This window comes from Triticum urartu, chromosome 2, assembly GCF_003073215.2.
Source record: "Triticum urartu cultivar G1812 chromosome 2, Tu2.1, whole genome shotgun sequence".
NCBI classification, from domain to species: Eukaryota; Viridiplantae; Streptophyta; class Magnoliopsida; order Poales; family Poaceae; genus Triticum; species Triticum urartu.
The window spans coordinates 253229474-253235382 of NC_053023.1; positions in this window are offsets into that span (position 1 = coordinate 253229474).

The window sequence follows — 5909 nt, forward strand, 5'->3', positions numbered from 1 at the left end:
ATTTCCATGTGTTCTCAAGAACGTTTTACTTATTATCTGAGACCGTTCCGGCATGTCCCTTGCTACAAAAAGGATTGGGCTACCTTTCTGTACTTATTGCAACTATTGTTACTTGTTACTTGTTACAAATTATCTTGCTATCAAACAACCTGTTACCGACAATTTCAGTGCTTGCAGAAATTACCTTGTTGAAAACCACTTGTCATTTCCTTCTACTCCTCGTTGGGTTCTACACTCTTATTGAATGGGACTACGATTGATACCCTATACTTTTGAGTCATCAAGACTCTTTTCTGGTGTCGTTGCCATGGAGTGAAGCGCTCTTGGTAAGTAGAAATTGGTAAGGAAAAACTTATACTATGTGCTGAACTTTACTGTCACTTGTTACTATGGAAAACAATTCTTTGAGGGCTTCGTTCAGGGTATCTTATCCTCGACCGGAAACACAAAGAGTTTCCCCTCAACATACTGCACCTACTGAAAATATTATTTATGAAATTCCTTCGGGTATGATAGAGCAACTGCTAGCTAATCCTTATGCACGCGACGGAACAAAGCATCCCAATATGCATTTGATACATGTGGATGAAATTTTTGGATTATTTAAGCTCGCAGGTTTACCCAGAGATGAAATTAATAAGAAGGCTTTCCCTTTATCTTTGGGGAGAGAAGCATTCACATGGTATAGGCTATGCGATGATATTGGATTGAGGAATTGGAATTTCACCAAAAGTTTTATCTTATGCACCTAGTTCATCGTGATCAGAATTATATATATATAATTTTTGGCTTCGTGAGGGAGAAAGCATCGCTCTAGCTTGGGGGAGGCTGAAGTCTTATATTCATGCCCCAATCATGAGCTCTAATCAGAAATTATTATTCAGAATTTTTATGCTCGGCTTTCTCGTAATGATCAATCCATGCACGATACTTCCTGTGCTGGTTCTTTTATGAAGAAGACTTTTGAATTCAGGTGGGTTCTTTTAGAAAGAATTAAGTGCAACTGTGAATATTGGGAACTCGACGAAGTTAAAGAGTTAGGTATTTAAGCTCGAGTTTGATTGTGCTAAATCTTTTATGAATACTGATGCTTTTCACAAGTTTAGCACTAAATATGGAGTTGACTCTGAGATACTAGCCTCTTTTTGTGAATCATTTGCTACCCATGTTGATCTCCCTAAGGAGAAGTGGTTTAAATATCATCCCCCTATTAAATAAGAAATTAAAGAACCAGTTATAGTTAAAGATGAAACTATCATTTACAATGTTGATCTAGTTGTTCCTACTGCTTATATTGAAAAAACACCTTTCCCTATTAAGATAAAGGAACATGCTAAGGTGCCAACAGTGGTTCGTAAAAGTAATATTAAATCACCTAAACCCTCTAAACAAATTAAAGTAGAACCTAGTGTTGCTATGGTTAAAGATCTCTTGGTCAAAAATATTGATGGGCATGTTATTTACTTCTGTGATGAAGCTGCTAGAATTGCCAAACCCAACACTAAAGATAAGAACAAGCATGTTGTTGGCATGCATGTTGTCTCAGTTAAAATAGGGTATCATTCCTATCATGGTTTATGTGATTTGGGTGCTAGTGTGAGTGCTATTCCTTTTACCTTGTACCAAGAAATTATGGATGATATAGCAGTCGCTGAAATAGAAGACATAGATGTCACTATTAAACTTGCTAATAGATATACCATCACACCACTTGGGATTGTTAGAGATGTTGAAGTCTTCTGTGGGAAAATAAAATACCCTACTGATTTTCTAGTTATTGGTTCCCCACAAGATGAGTTTTGTCCCATATATTTTGGTAGACCTTTCTTGAACACTGTCAATGCTAAGAGAGATTGCAATAAAGAAATAGTCAGTGTCAATTTTGGTGTTGTGTCTCATGAGTTTAATTTCTCTAAGTTTCATAGACAACCTCATGATAAAGAATTACCTAGTAAGGATGAAATAATTCATCTTTCTTCTATTGTCATACCTCCTACTGATACACTAGAACAATATTTGCTGGACCATGAAAATGATATGCACTTTCGTGAAAGAAATGAAATAGGTAAAATATTCTTTGAACAATAACCAATCCTTAAACAAAATTTGCCTATTGAAACTCTAGGAGGTCCTCCTCGACCTAAAGGTGATCCTTTGTTTGAATTAAAGCAATTGTCTGACACTCTGAAGTATGCTTATATTGATGAGAAAAAGATATATCATGTTATTATTAGTGCTAACCTTTCAGAACACGAAGAACAAAGATTATTAAAAAAATTGAGGAAGCACTGTGCTGCTATTGGATATAATCTTGATGATCATTAGGGCATTAGTCCCACTCTCTATCAACACAGGATTAATATGGAACCTGGTGCTAAAACCATTGTCGATCACCAACGACGTTTGAATCCTAAGATGAAAGAAGTGGTAAGAACTAAAATACTAAAAATTCTGGAAGCAGGTATAATCTATCACATAGTTGATAGTAGATGGGTAAGTCATGTTCATTGTGTCCCTAAGAAACGAGGTATTACTGTTGTTACTAATGCTAAAAATGAACTTATCCCACAAAGAATAGTGACTGGCTATAGAATGGTAATTGATTTCAGAAAATTAAATAAAGCTACTAGAAAAGATCATTACCCTCTGCCTTTCATTGATCAAATGCTAGAAAGATTGTTAAAGCACACACACCTTTGTTTTCTTGATGATATTCTGGTTTCTCTCAAATACCTGTTTCACAACCTGATTAAGAGAAAACCACCTTTACTTGACCTTTTGGAACTTATGCTTATAGACGTATGTATTTTGGTTTATGTAATGCACCTGCTACCTTTCAAAGATGTATGACTGCTATATTATCTGACTTTTGTGAAAATATTGTTGAGGTTTTCATGGATAATTTCTCCGTTTACATAACTTCTTTTAGTGATTGCTTAAGCAACCTTGATCGAGTTTTGCAAAGATGTGAACAAAATAATCTTGTCTTGAATTGGGAGAAGTGCCCCTTTATGGTGAATTAAGGTATTTTCTTGGGGCATAAAATTTCTGAGCGAGGTATCGAGGTGGATAAAGCTAAAGTTGATGCAATTGAGAAAATGCCATGTCCTAAAGACATTAAAGGTATTCGTAGTTTTCTTGGTCATGTTGGTTTCCATAGGAGGTTTATGAAAGACTTCTATAAAATTTCTAGGCCTCTAAGTAATATTTTACAAAAGGATGTTCCATTTGTTTTTGATGATGATTGTGTAGAAGCCTTCGGAACACTTAAGAAAGCCTTAACTTCTACACCTATTGTTCAACCACCTGATTGGAACTTGCCTTTTGAAATTATGTGTGATGCTAGTGATTATGTTGTTGTTATTGTTCTAGGACAAAGATTTTACAAGAAATTTTATGTTATGCATTATGCTAGTAAAACTCTAGACAGTTCCCAAAGAAATTATGCTACTACCGAGAAAGAATTTTTAGCACTTGTGTTTGCTTGTGATAAATTCAGATCTTACATTGTTGATTCCAAAGTAATTGTTCACACTGATCATGCTACTATTAAATATCTTCTGGAAAAGAAAGATATTAAACCTAGACTCATTAGGTGGGTTCTCTTGCTACAAGAATTTGATTTGCATATTACTGATAGGAAAGGAGCTGAGAACCCCATAGCTGATAACTTGCTAGGATAGAAAATATTCTTGATGACCCACTGCCTATCGATGACAGCTTTCCTGATGACAATTTAGCTATCATAAATGCTTCTCAAAATATTCCTTGGTATGTTGACTATGCTAATTACATTATTGCTAAATTTATACCACCTAGTTTCACATACCAACAAAAGAAAAAAAATTCCTCGATGACCTAAGACATTACTTTTTGAATGACCCACATCTGTATAAAGAAGGAGTAGATGGTATTATTAGATTTTGTATACCTAAACATGAACAGGAACAAATCCTACAGAAATGTCACTCCGAAGCTTATGGAAGACATCATGCGGGAGAAAGAACTACACACAAGGTATTACAATCTAGTTTTTATTGGCCTACTCTTTTCCAAGATGCTTGTAAGTTTGTATTATCTTGTGATGAATGTCAAAGAATTGGTACTATTGGTAAGCGTCAGGAAATGCCTATGAATTATTCACTTGTTCTCGAAGCATTTGACATTTGGGGCTTTGATTATATGGGACCTTTTCCTTCCTCTAATGGGTACACACATATTTTGTTTAATGTTGATTGTGCCACTAAGTGGGTAGAAGTTATTCCAACTAGCAGTGCTTATCATAACACCTACATTAAAATTCTTAAAGAAGTTATCTTCCCAAGGTTTGGAGTCCCTAGATATTTAATGATTGATGGTGGTTCACATTTTATTCATGGTGCTTTATGTAAACTGCTTGCTAAATATGATGTCAATCATAGAATTGCATCACCCTATCATCCTCAATCTAGTGGCCAAGTTGAACTTAGCAATAGAGAAATAAAATTAATATTACAAAAAATTGGCAATAGGTCCCGAAAGAATTGGTCTAAAAAACTTGATGATGCACTTTGGGCCTATAGAACAGCTTATAAAAATCCTATGGGTATGTCTCCATATAAAATGGTTCATGGAAAAGCTTGTCATTTGCCTCTTGAGTTAGAACATAAAGAATATTGAGCAATTAAAGAACTTAACTTTGATTTCAAGCATGTCGGTGAAAAGAGGTTATTTGATATTAGCTCACTGGATGAATGGAGAACCCAAGCTTATGGAAATGCCAAACTATTTAAAGAAAAACTTAAAAGATGGCATGAAAAAGAATCCAAAAACGGGAATTCAAAGTTGGTGTATATGTTCTATTGTACAAATCTCGTTTTAGAATTTTTGTAGGAAAACTTCTCTCCAAATGGGAAGTACCATACATTACCAAAGAAGTTTATCGCTCTGGGGCTATCAAGATTAATAATGCCGACGCTACCAATCTGAAGGTGGTCAATGGACAATAATTAAACACTATATTTTAGGTACGCCTATTAATGTTGAAACTAACATTATCCAAACCATGACACTAGAGGAATAGATAAAAGAGACCTTCCAGAACACTCTATAACCCTAAAATGGAAGAGGTACGTGATACAATAAGTAAACAGACTCCAAAAATTCTGCAAAAATATTTTTTGTTAGTTTTGGAAAACTAGAACAAATAGGAAAATAAGAAACGACCGGGAAGGCAAACCAGGTGCCCACATGGCACCAGGGCGCGCCTACCCCACCTAGCATGCCCGGTGGGTAGTGGGCCCCTCAGGCACCTTCTCGACTCCGTTTTCCTTCCATGTACTTGTTTCCCAAGATAAAATATCTTTATATATACCCTAGGACTATTCGACCTCGTATCGTGGAGAAATCCTCTGTTCTCATTTCGTGTTGTTTTGCTGGCAGGTCTGAAAATATCTCATCTCAAGATTCAGCGGGAGAGAGCTATGTCGCTAATTATATCGCAAACCCTAAGGTCTATGGGGAGGTGGATCATTACGGTTGGACCACAGATGAGGAGGAAGACGTCGACATGCAGAAAACAAGGGATGTTAGCTCTGATGAAGATGAAGATCCACTACCTCAACCTGGAGATATGCATGTGGAATTCAAGAAGTCAAGCCTTCCTAACAAAGGAATCACACCTAAGGTTCAATTTATTCCATCCCATTTTCTGCAAGAGAGCAAGGCTGCATTATGCAAAAAGGTATTAAGGCCTGAGCTAGAGAATGATGATCTAAGGGAGAAATTTTTTAGCCTCGGACACAAGCTGGAAAAAAACTGCCTGACCACCACCACCATCATCAGCATCACCAAAGAGGGAGACTTAAACACGCGGATATGGGCACTCCCCTTGGCTTGTGCCAAGCTTGGGGGAGATTCCCTAGTATCGT